Below are 10135 nucleotides of genomic sequence, written 5' to 3' on the forward strand. Positions count from 1 at the left end.
AGTGAGGTATGTCTGCTTTAAGTAGATCAGCTAATGATTAACTTGAGCTTCATCAAAAATGCCATATCAGCTGCGCCAGCTAACCACAATGACTGTTGTTGCTTAACTTGGCTCAATCCGCTAAAGAGGAACCAGTGAACTGACACCCTGCCGGTGATCGCTCATTACACGTACAAAATGAAGCCGAGTACGCCGTGTTGTTGGTACTCTCTTTCCCATAACGAAACCAGCCTGCCTGAAACCCTCGGGGCATTACACCAGTCTTTGATGTGGCCTATGGAAGTTCCCAATGCGTCACTTAATCCCGGGCACACTTCTTTATTACATTCTCCAAGCTGATTAGTCCAATCGAGGGTCGCAGGGAGCTGGAGATGATTCTGGCAGCATTGGGCACAAGGCAGGAAACAGTGCCTATTATTCACAGAACCTACTGGTGCACAGATGCCATGGGGGGGGGGGGGGGGGGGGGGGGGGGTATTAAACGTTAACACTATTCAAAGTTATTGTTTGTTTTACCTGCATTTTTATTACTCTTTAATTTAATATTGTTTTTGTATCAGTATGCTGCTGCTGGAGTATGTGAATTTCCCCTTGGGATTAATAAAGTATCTATCTATCTATCTATCTATCTATCTATCTATCTATCTATCTATCTATCTATCTATCTATCTATCATATAGTGCCTTTCATCTCTATCTATCTATCTATCATCTATCTATCTATCTATCTATCTATCTATCTATCTATCTATCTATCTATCTATCTATCTATCTATCTATCTATCTATCTATGCCCACAGTCACATAAGACCAGTTTAACATTGTCATTTAACCAAACCAGGGTAGGATTAAGACCTTTAGAAGCCCTAAGTACTTATAAGATTTTGGTAGCCCCATATATATCAGCTGCACTCACTCTCAGTGGATGACTGGACAGGACAGCCAAAATGACCAAGACAAGAACGATTACCAGATACTAATTTAATTGTATTCCCAGGATTGCTATATATCATTAACCTCTATTTTTACTATTTTATTATTATTGTGTATATCTTTGTAGCGTGCGGCTGGGACTCTTGCCCGGCTGGGACGCCTCCACGCTGAGAAGACCGGGGGAGCAAGTGTGGCGACAGCATTACCTCCCCCAGGATGCTAGATGGCAACCCCCCTGGGTTGCAGCGGTGCCTCGGACTCCTGCAGGGCTGCCTGGGAGTTGGAGTCTGGTGCAGCCCTGTTGGGATCCACAGGCGCCACCAGGGGGTGCTGCAGCAGGAGCTGCTGAGCCCTTATGGGCAGTTCTTCCACCACACCTGGAAGTGCTGCTGGAAACGAGTAATCAAGAACCTGGAGCATTTCCGGGTGGGCTATTAAAGGAGCTAGCAGCCACTACTTGGGAAGCCAGAATCGGGAGGAGGAGCAATGAAGTTTGACCTGGGGAGTGAAGTGGGATAAAGAGAAGAGACGGATCATATTGTAAGCTGTGCTTGTGCTGGGACTGTGTTATACTTGTGGGGAATGGGGAAGGCGTTTCCTACAAGGGAAAAAGGAAAAATAAAACCGTGAACTGGTGTCCCACGCGTGTCTGTGTCGGGTTCAGCTGGCAGTGCCAGCTTGGTACTCCTACAATCTTATATATAAATGTCTATACGTGGAAGTGTTTCTTGTCTGTCTGACCCGGAAGTGAGAGGTGGAGTCAGGGTAAGGGCTCCACCTCTGAGGAAACAGAAACTCACTCAGCTGCTAATACACAAGCGAGGCGAGCATGTCAGCAAAACGAAACCTCTGAAGAAAGACAAAGTTGCTTAGCCACTAATGCACAAGCAATGCGAGCACATCGGCAAAAACGAAACTTCCTAGGAGTGAGACGCCCAGAGTAGTTCCTTTCAATTACCTGACATCTCTACACTTCAATTTTTTTTTTCTGACGATTCCAATAGTTTCCAGGACCCCAGGCTTTTTACAGCACAGGCTTACACAGCTAGTATATACAGGTGCTGGTCATAAAATTAGAATATCATGACAAAGTTGATTTATTTCAGTAATTCCATTCAAAAAGTGAAACTTGTATATTAGATTCATTCATTACACACAGACTGATGTATTTCAAATGTTTATTTCTTTTAATGTTGATGATTATAACTGACAACTAATGAAAGTCCCAAATTCAGTATCTCAGAAAATTAGAATATCAATTAAGACCAATGCAAAAAAAGGATTTTTAGAAATGTTGGCCAACTGAAAGGTATGACATGAAAAGTATGAGCATGTACAGCACTCAATATTTAGTTGGGGCTCCTTTGGCCTGGATTACTGCAGCAATGCGGCGTGGCATGGAGTTGATCAGTCTGTGGCACTGCTCAGGTGTTATGAGAGCCCATGTTGCTCTGATAGTGGCCTTCAGCTCTTCTGAATTGTTGGGTCTGGCGTATTGCATCTTCCTCTTCACAATACCCCATAGATTTTCTATGGGGTTAAGGTCAGGCGAGTTTGCTGGCCAATCAAGAACAGGGATACCATGGTCCTTAAACCAGGTACTGGTAGCTTTGGCACTGTGTGCAGGTGCCAGGTCCTGTTGGAAAATGAAATCTGCATCTCCATTAAGTTTGTCAGCAGCATGAAGTGCTCTAAAACTTCCTGGTAGATGGCTGCGTTGACCTTGGACCTCAGAAAACACAATGGACCAACACCAGCAGATGACATGGCACCCCAAACCATCACTGACTGTGGAAACTTTACACTGGACCTCACGCAACGTGGATTCTGTGCCTCTCCTCTCTTCCTCCAGACTCTGGGACCTTGATTACCAAAGGAAATGCAAAATTTACTTTCATCAGAGAGCATAACTTTGGACCACTCAGCAGCAGTCCAGTCCTTTTTGTCTTTAGCCCAGGCGAGACGCTTCTGACGCTGTCTCTTGTTCAAGAGTGGCTTGACACAAGGAATGCGACAGCTGAAACCCATGTCTTGCATACGTCTGTGCGTGGTGCTCCTTGAAGCACTGACTCCAGCTGCAGTCCACTCTTTGTGAGTCTCCCCCACATTTTTGAATGGGTTTTGTTTCACAATCCTCTCCAGGGTGCGGTTATCCCTGTTGCTTGTACACTTTTTTCTACCACATCTTGTCCTTCCCTTCGCCTCTCTATTAATGTGCTTGGACACAGAGCTCTGTGAACAGCCAGCCTCTTTAGCAATGACCTTTTGTGTCTTGCCCTCCTTGTGCAAGGTGTCAATGGTCGTCTTTTGGACAACTGTCAAGTCAGCAGTCTTCCCCATGATTGTGTAGCCTACAGAACTCGACTGAGAGACCATTTAAAGGCTTTTGCAGGTGTTTTGAGTTAATTAGCTGATTAGAGTGTGGCACCAGGTGTCTTCAATATTGAACCTTTTCACAATATTCTAATTTTCTGAGATACTGAATTTGGGACTTTCATTAGTTGTCAGTTATAATCATCAACATTAAAAGAAATAAACATTTGAAATACATCAGTCTGTGTGTAATGAATGAATCTAATATACAAATTTCACTTTTTGAATGGAATTACTGAAATAAATCAACTTTGTCATGATATTCTAATTTTATGACCAGAACCTGTATGTGTATATATATATATATTATATATATATATATATATATATATATATATATATATATATATATATAAATATATATATATATATATATATATATATATATATATATGGAAGAGAAGGTCTGTGATACAGTTTGCATATTTGCAGCTGGAGATCGACAAAGGGAGAAAAAATGAATCACGTATCATAAAGTAGTTTTTATTCCTGAGCTGTCAAGAGGAATATAGCTTATCAGAGGATAATGCCAAGCTTTGTCTTCCATCTCCCGACTGTGGCTCTTCGCTGTGAGCCTGGCAAGTCCTTTTATAGTGGCCAATCTGGAAGTGCTTCTGTTCTTCCACCCACGTGGCCTGTAAGCACTTCCAGGTTAGGCAGAAACCCCATGCCATATGGCTCCTCTATTCTTAGAGCACCCCCTGGCAGCACCCACGGTACCCAACAGGGCTAAGATAAAGATCTCCAAGTCCCAGAGTGCCCTGTGGAAATCCAGGGGGGCTGTCATCTATAGCATTCTGGGGGAAGCAGTGCCCTAAAGAGGCCGCATTCCCCCATCCTTCCACTTCTCAGGCGTCCCAGTCAGGTTGGGCTGCCGGCCGTCTCTTACAATATGTATGCAATTTTTTCATTTAATATGGAAGCCCCTTTTGGAGGAACCTGGTTCAGCTATACAAAAAAATCCAGCAATGGAAGATTTCTCAGGTGCCCACCTTCCCTTGATCCCTTAAGAATATGCTTATTGTGCTTAATGGTTAATCCAGCCCTGAACCTAACAGGCACAGCTTTGGGAATAAGTGGGAGGAAAGGCATTTGCTGGGATAACATGCAGAACTCACATTGACAATGCCAAGTGACAAGATCCGTGAGGCAGCAGCAACTAAACACTCTGCCACTCCAGCGCCCCACAATGCCACTGGTAACACAGTGGTCAGCGCAGTTTTGACTCATCCTTGGTATCTTTGGGTTCAAGAATTGGTGAATCTGCAAACTTGTTTATCTTAAAACAGGGAAACATTTTGAGCCGCTTCAACTATGAATTACTTTATGATTCAATTTTATCATGTTAGCAGTTATACCAACAGGTATATTTTGTATATTTTCCTCTTTTCACCTCCAATAGCCACTACTGATGGTAAATAGATCCCCAACATGAGAAGACTACACGCACAGGCAGGTACTTGCTGTCATGAGCTGCTTCTGCCTAAGGAGAAAGACATTCCTGCATGTGCAGGTCCAACTAGGAGGACACAGAAACCTCTGCATCATTAAATTGTTTTGCTTTATAAAGTCATCTCAGCAGCTTGAGCACCGTGCATCAGCATCTCATACCTCCTGATGCTTTAAGCTATAACAAATAAGTTATATGATCTTCCTAATCATAAAAGTATACAATGCATTCAAGGAAAACAAAAGGTTATCCAGATATGAAGTATACATTGGCATTTAAGCCGTTATTCACAGCACAAATAAACATTTCCTCTGTATTCAGTGATCCCTAGATGCAGTGCAGTAAAAAGTGCAATGGATGTTCTTGTAGCGCCTATTCTTAACATTATTAATACTTCATTATTGCATGGCACAGTACCTGATGCACTAAAAGTGTCAGTCATTAAACCATTACTTAAAAAGTCAGACCTAGACACACATATACTTAATAAATACAGACGCATATCAAAGTTACCCTTTCTCTCTAAAATACTAGAAAAAGTAGTCGCCAATCAGCTTCAGTCACACCTTACACATCACAATTTATTTGAGAAATTTCAGTCTGGTTTTCGCACTGGTCATAGTACAGAAACGGCACTAACGCGAGTTGTAAACGACATTCTGATGTCCTCTGATGAAGGAAACTCCACTGTAATTGTGTTGTTAGAGTTGACAGCAGCGTTCAACACCATTGACCATTCTATTTTAGTAAATAGCCTGGAAAATGACGTTGGGCTTACAGGCGCTGCCCTTGTCTGGATTAGTTCTTATTTATCAAATCGATTCCAATATGTACAGAAATGTGCGGACAAAGACTTCATCATTATACACAGAAGTGAGATATGGTATCCCGCGGGGCTCAGTACTGGGACCTTTACTACTTTTACTTTACAGGCTTCCACTGGGAACTATCATTAGAAAACATAATATTAATTTTCCTACGGTGGGTTGGCACCCTGCCTGGGATTGGTTCCTGCCTTGTGCCCTGTGTTGGCTGGGATTGGCTCCAGCAGACCCCCTTGACCCTGTGTTTGGATTCAGCGGGTTGGAAAATGGATGGATGGATGGAATATTAATTTTCACTCATACGCAGATGACACCCAGTTATACCTTTCTTTTAGACCAAATGAGGTTTCTCCGATACTGTCTTTAATTATTTGTGAATTAAAAGATTGGATGGTTGAGAACTACTTATCTTTAAACACTGATGAAACAGAGATGCTCATTATTGGACGGAATGGTGCTCATCGCTCAATATTTTGTCATTATTTAACTCAGTTAGAATCGCCATTAGTTTTACTTAATTAACCTGCAATCTGGGCGTTATCTTCGACTCTAGGCTGTTATTGAATGTGCACATTATAAAATTGCCCAAAACATGTTTCTTCCATCTTAAAAAATGTTTGGAAATGAAGGTGTTTTCTAAATATGTGGGATAATGAGAAATTAATTCATACATTTATTTCTAGTAGGATTGACTACTGCAATGCGGTGTTCACTGGATGTCCAAATTGTACTTTATACAGTTTCCAGTTAATCCAAAATGCTGCTACAAGAATCATTACAAGAACAAGAAAATACAAAAACATAACTCCAGTTGTTAAATCCTTACACAGGCTCCTGGTTAAGTTTAGGGCAGATTTCAAAATCCTCCTTTTAACATATAAAGCATTAAATGGCCAAGGTCCGGCGTACTTGTCTGAACTTATCATGACTTACAAACCAGAACGCACATTAAGATCTCAGGATGCCGGTCTGCTTATGAGTCCAAGAATTAATAAAATAACGGTGGGAGGTCGAGCTTTTAGTTACAGGGCCCCTAAACTATGGAATGGTCTGCCTGCTACTATAAGAGGTGCCCCTTCAGTCTCAGCTTTTAAATACCACCTCAATACTCACTACTTCAGTTTAGCATACCCTGAGTAGAGCTACTGATCAGCTGTGCATACTGCATCTCTGTTGTTAGTCATTAGCTCTAAAACATAAGTAATATGATAGCTAGAATCTGTTACTAAACCTCACCTATTCTGCTTCTTTTCTCAGTACTCATATGTGGCACTTGGTGCCACGGCCCACCTGCCAAGTTTTTTGCCTGCCTAAGGAAAAATCATCTCTGATGGAGGAGCACTGGAACCGTTGGGTAGAGGGGCCCTTTCATCAGATTAGCCGGGCAACCACTGATTCAGCTGTGGAATGGCCAGTAGGGGAGAGGTAGCTTGATGGCCAAAGTCTCCAATGCTCTGAATAAGTCTACTCATGAATTTTGCTCTGTGCTAGTTCTATTACTATTGTATTATTGTATCATATTGAGAATTCCTTTTGTTCTGTTTTGTGTATTGTGTTGTATTTACCCCATTTTTTGACACCCACTGCATGCCCAACCTTTCTGGAAAGGGGTCTCTCTCTGAATCTCCTTTCCTGAGATTTCTTCAATTTTTTTCTTTACAAGGTTGTTTTTTGGAGTTTTTCCTTGTCTTCTCAGAGAGTCAAGGCTGGCGGGCTGTCAAAAAAACAGGCCCGTTAAAGCCCATTGCTGCACTCCTTGTGTGATTTTGGGATATACAAAAATACACTGTTTTGTATTATTGTATTCACATTACACTAAACCAACCTCACAGCTCCATTATCTGTAGATTATAATGATTCAGTTCATTACTGACATCATTAGAGTGCCATTTTCACCTGGTTCCCATCATTGTCAATCGCTGCAATAAAATCTGCCTTTCACTTCTGTTATTCCCTAACATTTGTCATAACTGGGTAGCTTTGAAAGTCCCATTTCATGAAAGTTATTATGGCCAGAAATGCTCAAGCAAAAAATAATTAATTACATCTTTTTATTTAGATTTTTTTTCAATTTTTTTCAAATTGTAACTGTTTGCATATACGGTGTCTGTGTGTATGTGCGGTCCCCGTAATGGACTAGAGTCCTGTCCAGGCCTTTTTTTACCCTTTTGCCCAATCCTCATGACATAGTCTTTGATCCCCTGCAACCCTGAAATGGACTGAGAAGGTTCTAGGACCGATCTCCCCAACTTAGTCCACTGCGGGCTACACAGCCTGCACAGCCCTGAATATCAGACCATGCATACATTTTCTAACTTTTGTTTGTAATACGGAGACCAAAAGTGTATGTGGTACTCCAGCTGAGCAGTTCCTATGTGTCTCATAACTTAAGTACAGTATAACTTTCTATGACTTATACTCCACTCATCTGCTTACATAACCTTACATCCTATTAGCCTTCTTAATCACTTCTGTACACTACCTTGATAAAGATAAGGATGACTCCATACTAGGTCCTTCTCATGAGGTGCATTTTCAAGTTTCATCGTGTATTCAAATTTAGCATTTCTACTTCCTACATGTAATATCTTACCTTTGTAACCTTAATTATCTGCCCTTCCACCTAGTATGATATCAACTGCAAGCTTAACCAGCCTATCGTTTATTTGGTACTTGGTACACTGTATTGAAAAGAGCAGTGTCCTCAGCACATGGACACCCCTCTTAACATTACCCAATTCTGATATGGTTCCTTGCACCACAACTCTTTGCTTCCTTTTTTAGAGCCAATTTTGTACCCACCTTGCACACCTTGACACCATTAGTTTGATCAATAACCTTTCATGAGATATCTTATCAAAGGCCTTTTGAAACTCCAGATAAATGATAATCCTACGCACCTCTCTGATCATAATGCTTTCTTGCCTCCTTTTTGGTTTCCAGCATATTAGTGAAACACAAACTTTGTTGTATGAACCCATGGTATTTTCTAATAAATAAGCATGCACCATCACAAGATGATAGGGCTGCTAGCAAAATTACGACAAGTTGCCCAGGCTGAGAAGCAGCAAAGTATCGCCTCACCATCACATTATCACCACTATGTGTGACTGTGGGTATTATGTTCTTATTGTGGAAAGTTGTATTAGCTTCAAGACAGATGTAATGGTGTCCGGCCCGTGTGTTCCAGAAAGTTTGACCTATTGATCCTCAGAATATTATCTCAAAAGTGTTTGGGGGAATCAAGGTGTTTTTTTGACAAATGTCAGATGAGCCTTTATGTTCTTCTTGTTTAGCAGTGGTTTTCACCTTGCAGCTCTCCCATGGGTACCATTTTTGGCAAGTGTCTTTGGTGGAATCATGAATGCTGACATTAACTGAGCTGAGAGAGGCCTGCAGTTCCTTAGATGTTCATATGTGTTCTTCTGTGACCTCGGAGATGAGTTTTCTATGCCAATCTCACAATATTTTATTAGGCTGTCCCTCCTCAGCAGACTTACCACTGTTCCAAGTTTTCTCCATTTGGAGATGATTGTTGCCATTTTTTCTGAACTGATATAATTCAGTGACTTTCTTTCTCAGGTCATCTGGAATTTCTTTAAATTGAGCATGGTGTACTGCTTGTTGAGACCTTTTAGTCAAATTTACATTGCTGGAAAGGTTCTATCTGAGTGATATTTAGATTCAATAGAACTGGCAGCAGTCACAATTGGGTGTGTCTAGTCTAATTTAACCTGTTATTATTTCAATTTGGTTCATAGGTGAATTAAGTGACTATGGGGGCAATTATTTTTTCACATGTTGATGAATCTTTTCCCTTCAATACATCAAATGATCATTTAAAAACCGTGTACTGTATTGTGTTTACTCAGGTTGTCTCTTTTGTTATACTAAATTTGTTTGGAGATCAGAAACATGAAAATGAAATGTTATGAATAAGCAAAAAATATTGGAAATCAGGGAGGTGGCAAACACTTTTTCACATCACTGTATTTCATATCAAAATAAGTCAGTTTTTCTAAACACTTGGCTTAACAGCAACATTGTTTTACTTATATTGATATTGATGGAAGTATTTTCACTTACCCCAAATGTATATCAAAATGTGATTTTACTGTATTTTATCCTGTATTTAATTTAGTTTTAAATGATATTCCAACGCACTTGTCCTTATATTAGCATTACCATATAATCATTCCATGCCTTCCTGATTTATACATTGGTACCCTTAATATTTTGGTTGAACATGTAATAATAAATGTATCAGGATTCATATCTCATCATTAAATCAAATTCATCCTAGAGTTTGTAAATTTTGGTGTGTAATTACTAAACATAGGATTAATTCTCATAAAGCCTGCTTAATCACTAAGAATTATCCTTTAATATCCAATATAAAATTCTTCCCAACTTTGCCCAGTTAATATTGTTATAATTAAAATGATTACAGATATAGATATTATTTGCATTTATAGATAGATTTTTAAGATAATAGTTTGAAGAGAATATATATATAGCACACGAAAGAATTTCTGATTTTTTAAATTGTATAATTT

The sequence above is a fragment of the Erpetoichthys calabaricus genome, chromosome 16 (assembly GCF_900747795.2).
Source record: "Erpetoichthys calabaricus chromosome 16, fErpCal1.3, whole genome shotgun sequence".
In the NCBI taxonomy this organism is placed as follows: domain Eukaryota; kingdom Metazoa; phylum Chordata; class Cladistia; order Polypteriformes; family Polypteridae; genus Erpetoichthys; species Erpetoichthys calabaricus.